This window comes from Rattus norvegicus, chromosome 4 (assembly GCF_021556685.1).
Source record: "Rattus norvegicus strain SHRSP/BbbUtx chromosome 4, alternate assembly SHRSP_T2T, whole genome shotgun sequence".
Taxonomy (NCBI): Eukaryota; Metazoa; Chordata; class Mammalia; order Rodentia; family Muridae; genus Rattus; species Rattus norvegicus.
The window spans coordinates 97392312-97401134 of NC_141537.1; the positions used below are offsets into that span (position 1 = coordinate 97392312).

The following is an 8823-nucleotide window of genomic DNA, read 5'->3' on the forward strand; positions in this document are numbered from 1 at the left end:
TGTGAAAATGTATTTATTCCCAAATGCTTCAGCCCCACCCTCGTTCCGTCACATCAAATACCTCTCTTAGAATGACACACCCGGCTCCTAGGTCCATTTAAAATGTGTTTGTAATCACAAAGGTAGTTCATACTAGTTAAGAGTGTCACAGACATAAATGTATAGATAACATTTTTTTAAATGTCTCAGGCTCTTGCTCCAAGGTAAAATTATTAATGCCTTTTTGAATTTTTGTTTTGTTTCTTTTTTTTTTTTTTCCAGCTTGGAGGTCTGATGAAATGACTTATGGGTAGGGTTTTGGTAGTAGGACTGGGGACTCAGGCATGAGAAGTCTCCCAGGCAAAATCAATAGGTTATCAGAAGAGAAAGATGTAGGAAATGAACACTGATCTATCCGCCTGGATGAGGAGAGTTCTCACAGAATAATCCAGAGAGTATGCTGAGACAGAGCTAGGAAAGATCTGCTGAGAGTGATAGTGAGCTAGTGCCAAATACCATCACTCTAGGAGCCATAGTTACAAGTGCTTCACAGTCCTGAGATAGCAAATTCAAATAGAAGAGACAGACTTCCCAAAATGCCTGAAGACCTGTAGTCAATACCTGTGGAGGGCCGCCCCCACATTCTCCATTGTATGATGGCGCTGATATCCGGCAGGCTGCACCTAGTAAAAGGGCAATACGCAAGCGCCTGGTAAATTCCTCACTCAGGGGGACACGTATGCTGTGGTACGTCATCTGGCATGTTTGGCAGCGAACAGCCAGAGAGTGACACGTCCTAGGCGAGGATAGTTTCCTATATAAGTGATGGTTTTCCCTCACTCGGGGTCTCCGTATTGTAAGCTTATGCTCTCGCTGTCAAGATGCATTAAAGCTTTTCTGCAGGAGGATCCTTTGTGTCCCGCGTCATTCTTGCTGGCGAGAAGTAGCGTGGGACAAATACCTAGGCTCCACACGGTAGAGAGAATTGACTCCTGCAGATTGGTGTCTTATCCTCCATACTTGTACCCTGGAATGTGCATGCACACATACAAAACAAACACACAAATAAATAAGATAATTGTGTGCGTGTGCCTGAAGACACACGCATGTGTGTGGTGGTATCTTGAACCTTAACTTAGACTTGTTTTGCTTTGCTTTGTTTGCATAGACTTTGTTTTGTTTTGAAAGAGGAGCCCCCTGGGTAGTTGAGGGTAGCCTCCAGCTAGCTGTCCTACAAGCCTGCATCACCCTACCTTGCTCCAGTCAAACTTTTGATCCAGTCTCTCTCGCCACTGTGTGATACTGCTGCTGCTGCTGCTTTACTCACTGCTATGTGCATAACCTAGGACACTGTGGTTGGGTACTTGACTGACAAGTCCCACTGGTTTTTCTCTTTCCTAGTGCAGAATCTGACAGACTGCACTTAAGTAGTGATAATAACACCAGTTCTCCCACACCTGGATTGAGGCCTGAGCAGCACTCAGCTTCCAGTCCGGCTGACTTCAGAGAAGACAGGTAATTGCTACTGGTTTACAGCCTAGGCTCCCTGGAGATCCTGATTTACCGGGATTGGGCTTCCTGCAAGTTTTTTGATGGGTTGATGATTGAAGTGTCTGCACTTTTCTTGCTTTGTAATGATTATGGAAGAAAAGCAAAACTCTCGGTTAGTACTTGCTGCCCTATAGTTATTTTATTTAAGTTTAATTTGACAGTTTAGATTTTAATACTGGCTTAATTACACCAAAGTTTAAATATTTTTAACCATCATCCAAAGAACCGAATGAGGGTACATTAAGGAGAAAAAAAAAAGGGAAAAAGACAAGTTTCAGAGTTTCTAAAGGTGTCAATCAGGACTAAAGGGTGGCTGATAACGTCACTCCAAGGTAGAGGGAGTACCTAAGGGTCACAAATCTCTGGGTCTAATTAACATTTAAAAATGAACAAACAAAAGAACAACCTGACCAGTGAGATAGCTCAGAGGATAAGCGTACCTGCCACCAAGCCTGATGTCCTAACTTTGATCCCCCAGGGTCCCATGTCATAGCGCCAACTCCCACAAGTTGTCCTCTGACTACCATACACAATAAACAAAATAATGTGAAATGCTATAATAGCAATAAAAATAAATCAAAGACTGATTTCCATGCCTAACATTTGTAAATACTCTTCCTTATTTGACACAGAGAGATACCCAGAGAGTAACCTCACAGATCCCAAGTTTCCTCTCTCTCTAGCAGCAGCTAAATGAAGTTAGTGTTAACTGTTACTAGGAGGCAGTCAAGAAAAAGCAAGGCAAGATGGCTGAGAATCTCAAAATCATACCAGAGAGACATCACTTGCACATAATCATCAAATCCCCCCACACACACACACTGGCATTTCATATCCTGAATGATAAATAGGCCAAGAAAATATCAGACACAGATGGACTAAAGTTACTAAGCTCAACACACACACACACACACACACACACACACACACACACACCCCACCTTACATACACCCTAGACAGCCTTTTACTCATTCTCACTGAGAAACCTAATTTCAGTGTACTGGATGCATCAGATGATTGAATGTATTACCAATTGTGAGGGAAAAAAAAGAATAAGCCTTGAGGAGTTAGAGAGAAGGGTCAGTATTGGCGCCAAGTCTCATAACCTGAGTTAATTCCCCAGGATCCACAAGGTACAAAAAGAGAATGAACTTCAATGGGTTGGCCCCTGACTTCCACATGAATGTCATAGCATATACACATACAAATACACATAAATAAATGTAGTTTTCAATCACTGATTGATTGATTGTTTTTTTGTTGTTTGTTTAATTTTTTTTTTTTTTTTTGAGGTTGGGTTCCTCTGTATAGCCCTGGCTGTTCTAGAACTTACTCTGTAGAGCAGACTGGTCTCAAACTCGGAGATCTGCCTGACTCTGTCTACTGAGTGTTGGGATTAGAGGAATACACTATCGCCGCCTGACTTTTTTTTTTTCCTTTTTGTTTGATTGTTTTTGTTTGTTTCTTTATTTTCACTGTATAGCCCTGGCTGTCCTGGAGCTCATTCCATAGACTAGGCTGGTCAAAATTCACAGAGATCCTCCTGCCTCTACTGAGTGCTGAGATTAAAAGCATGCACCACCACCACCCTGCTAATGTAATTTTTTTTAAGTGGGGCTAAAGTATGGCTCAGCAGTGAAACTGCTCTTTCAGAGAACCCGGATTCAATTCCTAGCCCCCATATGACAGCTCTCTACTGTCTGTTAACTCCTGTTCTAGGGGATCCCATCCTCTCTTCCGGCTTCCACAGGCACTGCACACACACTTACATACAGCAGCCAAACACCCATATACATACACATACATTAGTTTTTTTTGATTGAAAACGTATATAAAATTTCAGAGGATCCTCGGAGTCTTAGAGATGAAGTGTCAAGACTGTGAAGTTAGGGCTTTATCATTCGTGTCAAACTCTAAGACTATCCGCAGGTTCTGGCACACTCACCTTTTGGGAAGAGCCCAGTTTTTGAGAATACCTATATTTTCAGTCTGTCTTTATAGGTTCAGGGTCATTTCCATACTTACTTACTGACTGAGCATACTTATGCTTTATAATTTAATTCATGATAAATGCTTTTCTCTGAGTACTCTCAGTCCAGTCAGTTCCAAACTAAGCTTTAGCTTAAGGCTTCCCTGACTACAGTGTATGCAGTTATTGAATGGGAAGCTGTAATAAATGACCTTTATGGTCCTTTTGAAGGTAGGTTTTATGGGTGCATGGATAGAGCAAGAACAGGAAGGAGTCATGGGAAAAGTTAAAGTTGAGGCAGGCAAGGGAGAAGAGTAGAGCCTGACAGTTTTTCAAAGCTGGGTTGAACTCTGACCCCCCACGCTGCTACACAAACACTTCCATTGAGCTAGATCCTTGGCCTGTGCCCTGGCTTAATTAACTAATGAAATTATTTTTACCGAGGAGAGGAATGTGGAATTTTGTATGTTGAATATTTTCTACTCTGATCATTCATAGCTGAATGCACTCTTAAGCTGCTCTGCAGCTAAGAAGCTAACCTGGGACAGACTGGGCCGTTGCCTACACTGGTAACTATGCAGTGGTTCCCAGTGCAGAAGGACTGCCCTGCGCGCTCCAACTCTAAGCAGGAACTGATTTGGTCTCAATTCCATGTAGCTAAGTGGCTTGGTATGTCTAGTCATTAACTTGTTAAAACAACTTTTATTGAACACTGAGAGAGACAACTGCAGTATAAAAGAGTAAGACATTGCCTGCCCAGTAGCTAAGAAGATGCAGAGAAAATGAGTTAAAGCAAAGACTTTCCTATTTTGCTATAGAGAAACGCAAAATACTAGGGAATTCAGAGGACAGAGCAGAGCCTCCAAGATCTGTCTTAGCTACACCTTACAAATGTCAACATTTTGCACTGTCATTTCTTTTTATGTCCTTTTGAAAAAAAGTATCTTGAGACTTCCTTTTTTACCTGGGAGTTATTTATGCAGATGTTTACCTGTTTGGTGGTGTATGTTATCTTTCTGCTATTCTAATTTGATTTCACTGTGGTTGGAGAAGCTACTGTGACATAGCCCAGGCTGGCTTCAAACTCAATACATGGGTGAGGCTAGCCTCTGATGTAAGATTTCCCCCATCACAGCCTCTTCAGGGATGGAGCTGGGGAGGTGCTACCTTGCCTGGTTGACATGTTTTTACATTTTATTTTTTTTCTCTAACCTGCATTCCTGTGAGATAGTTAAAAACTTTTGTAATTTTTTGTTTGCTTGCTTGCTTGTTTTGAAACAGAATCTCACTGTGTAGCCAGCCCAAGATTGCCTCAAATTCATAATCTTCTTGTTTCAGTTTCCTGAAAGCTGAAATTATAAGTGTTTGCCATCATATCCAGTAGTTGAGCATTTTTAAATTCCATTTTATTTGTCTAGTATTTTGAATGTATCTTTTTTTCATAGCTCTGTGTGTGTGTGTGTGTGTGTGTGTGTGTGTGTGTGTTTGTGTTCATGTGCACACACATGCAGTTGCTTGGGTTATTAGATTATATACACATAATTCACCTTTTTGCTGTTGCCTGTTTGAGACAGGCTCTGTAACTCTGGCTGGCCTGAATTCACATGGATCCACCTGCATCTGCCATCTAAGTGTGTACCACCATGCCCAGCTACATAATTATCTTACTTTCATATCATTTGATCAGTTTGAATGATGTAAACAGTCAGAGTATAAGTGGTGTTCAAAGCATTTTAGTACAAGACTCCTCCTGAGAAGGATGTGATGCCATATTGTGTTTCAGAACTTCCTCAGGTCTCAGAGGTTCTATCTGGCAACTCTATGCTCCAAGGGGCTGAAGAGATGATTCAGTGTTAAAAGCACTTGCTAATCTTCCAGGAGGACTTGGGTTCAATTCCCAGTGCCTAAATGGCAGTTCATAACTGTCTATAGCTCCACTTTCAGGGAGTCTGAGACTTACTAGGGGTACCAGCATGAACACGGTAAACAGACCTATCTATGTCAAATATCCATACACATAAAAGAAAATAAATAGAAAAAAAGAGGCCCTAAAATGTCAGTACAGAAAGCTGATGGTTATGAATGCTAATGAGCAAAGTGTCATTAAAACCAAGACAAAGTTCCAAATTTTAGTTGTATAATTTTTTTTTTTTGGATCTTTTTTTTTTCCAGAGCTGGGGACCGAACCCAGGGCCTTGCGCTTCCTAGGTAAGGGCTCTACCACTGAGCTAAATCCCCAGCCCCAGTTGTATAATTTTTAAACCTATTAAACATTTTTGCTAGGAAGGTTGACAATAGCAACATTGAAATATTCACATTTTACCTGATGACTTTATTTTTAAATTTCTCTAATATTTAATGTGGGATGATGACTTAGCTCTTATCCTGGATAGTCAGAAACAGGATGGGATAGAATGGGTGAACTGGGTTGTCTGGCTTTTTGGAAGATGTGGAGATTCAGTAAACACAATGATGGGGTGGGGGTGGGGGTGTTAAATCTCAGCTTTGCCATTTAGTTCTGCAGCATTAGATAAATACCTCAAATTGTGAATAACTTGTTTTCTAATTTACAGAGTATAGTTGAAGATCCTCTCTGCAACAGTTTGTTGTCAAGAGTAAACAACATTCAAGTATGCCCAATGCCAAGCATTAAGAAAAGATGATCAACTCAATGCCTTCCCTTGGTAGGGGGCACCTGTTGACTGGCTTTCACTGAGAAAAAGATATTTCCGAACAATGCTTTCCTTGCCAATCCACGTTCATATTTATTTATGCCATCTTGACAGATAAGCAAAATGTGTCTCTCAAAGAAACATCCTATGTAGTAAATATTTTAGCAATATTAAATAAGTTCCTTCCACAGGAACATAAAATAACCATTTCCTGATCACTGGCTATGCAATAGAAAAGGGGTAGACACAGAAGCACCCAGTGCCATGGGATACACACATCATCTTCAATCTCTAGAGAGACAGAGCTAGACAGAAACAGCAGAGGTTTGGCATCTGGATCAGTTCCCTAGGTACATGCTTGACCCTGAAGAAGTTACTCAGCTTCTTGATGCTTCGGTTTTCTCATCTATTAAATGAGGCTAGACTTGTGAGGGTAAATTGGGTCATGTCCATTAAACACTTGAGGTCTTTGGAAGAAATGCATTTACAAATCTATAAACAGCATGATTAATGTCCTCTTCGGCATTATTATGGTTGATGATGGGAAAGAGTTCAATGCCTATGGCAACTTCAGAGTTGGGAATGTTTGCTATAGAGAACTTGAAGCTGAACATTGCTGGAGAACATCCCCACCCCAGCCCAGCCCAGCATCTTTTGTGCTGGATTAAAGCATATCTCTCACACAGAGGTACTTTTTGCCTATAAAGCAACATATGAGTGTATGAAACCATCTGTCACCTCTTTCTCAATTATTTCCATTTACCCATATAGGAAGCATCATCAACTGTGAGTCTTTTCTATCAAGTACTATAAAATTCATGTTTGGGACAAGGAATTAAAATCTTTTAGTCTTCCCAACTTTGTAGTACTGATAAATGTTTTAGTCTTCCCTACCAAGTAAAACTTTTGCATCTTCAAAGGTTCACTGTTCTCTGTTCTAGAAAGTTGATGGCTTGGCACACTCGCCCTTTCCTCCTTGGAGCAGTGACCCCTTGCTGCTACTTACATTTCTTAGGCACCATTTTTTTCAGAGTAGCCAATTAAATAAGACTGTGAGGATCCCAGCTTGGGGAATGGAATTGGTCACCTCCTTCCTTAGAATACAAACCAAGCCAGCACACCCTCTTGATCAAAAGTAAGTCTGCCACATCCAGACATATAAATTGAAATGATCATTTCTTTCTTTGCCACCCCAAACTTACTCTTAACATCTATAGCATTTTCTACAATAACACAGACTGTCTTCTGGGTTATATAAAACAATATGGATACAACATCCAGAGTATTTCAAGTATTAAATTTCCCTCATTATTCCATAGATTTCTCAGGCCAGCCTAGGATACTCTTCACTCTCATTCCAGACTCTACCCAGAGGGCACCTAATTATGGAGGCTTTTTAGAGCTCCCCATGTAAACAATACATTGCTCCCTGAATGAATCTCAGTCCTCAATAAAGCCTGGCCTTATTTATTTGTCTCAATTGGACTAGTTACTATCTGCCTGGGTTACTGTCTGCTCTTCCATCAGAAAACAAAGGGAAAGATTTAATTTTGTTTCCTATCTATCTTCAACATCTAACAGTATGTGCTGAAGGTTGCTCCCATACATTTATGAGTGAATTTGTTATCCTGTCAATGAAATAGCATTGATACCATTTTGTTTTGAGCAAATGCAAGATGTGCTCATTGGTGTATAGTATGTGGCTGAGCTGGACTAGAAAGTCTAACACTGGCCTCATACCCTACTGCCTTCAGGAAAGATCACAGGGATGATCCTTTACAACCATGGTGTGTTTCTATTAGAAGGGTTTTGGTGGCAATGGGGAACAGATAAAGGCAACAGCTGTGTCCAAAGCATCAGACAACCTGGACCAAGTAAGAATATTCTGGTAAATTGTTCTTTACCTCTCTTCTGATATTTTTCACACCTAAAAAGTACAGCCATATTCAAGATGGACTTATATATGTGTGTGTGTGTGTAAGTATGTATGTATGTATGTATGAAATGGTTTGAGTCAATAAAAACAATTCTAAAAAATAAAAACAAAAGCTATCCCAGACAACTTTGTCATTAGGTCCCGGTAAGAAGGCTTGTAATTTCAGGGCCCTGTCATCTCTCGCCGGCTTCACCAGCCTTCTATAACTTCTCTATCCATTTGCCGATGCTACTGTGCCTGAAAGGAGAAATTGGCTATATAGCTCCCCTGGTTAGGATGCTTCTTTCTTTATTCCCCACTACTCACTGGTGGAGTTACTAACAGTAAGTATTTTAATAACTGAGCATTTTATATATGAGAAAACTAGTGATCAAGTGGTCAAATATCTGCTTCCTCTTCTGTACTTTGTCCTGTAATGCTTGTCCTTGTGATAAGGGTAGGGGGTGGGGGTGGGGTGGTTCAGAGCCAGATTTCCTCAGCCCTCAAGGCTTTGCTCTCTCCAGGGAGAAGGTCCTTGCCCAGGGAAGAGGGTACACCACTAATAAACTATCCCAGGAATGTGGTCAAGTCAGCATGAGATAAGGACACTGGCAGTCAAAGGGTCAGGAGCAGAGAGGGCGGCAACACCAGATCCACAGGTGTGCTGCTCTCCCAGGCCAAGGCCGCATCCTTGTAAATGGAAAACTGGTTTTGTAGGTACCATGTGCCTTTCTCT

At 41.0% G+C, this 8823-nt stretch overlaps 1 long non-coding RNA gene across 1 annotated transcript; it reads left to right on the plus strand.

The window, feature by feature from the left end:
* Positions 1-1378: 1378 nt before the first annotated feature.
* On the plus strand, positions 1379-7650 carry LOC147994888 (uncharacterized). The gene is made up of 3 exons (XR_015686643.1): positions 1379-1494; positions 5673-5708; positions 6074-7650. It is a non-coding gene; the product is annotated as an uncharacterized LOC147994888 (long non-coding RNA).
* Positions 7651-8823: the final 1173 nt, after the last annotated feature.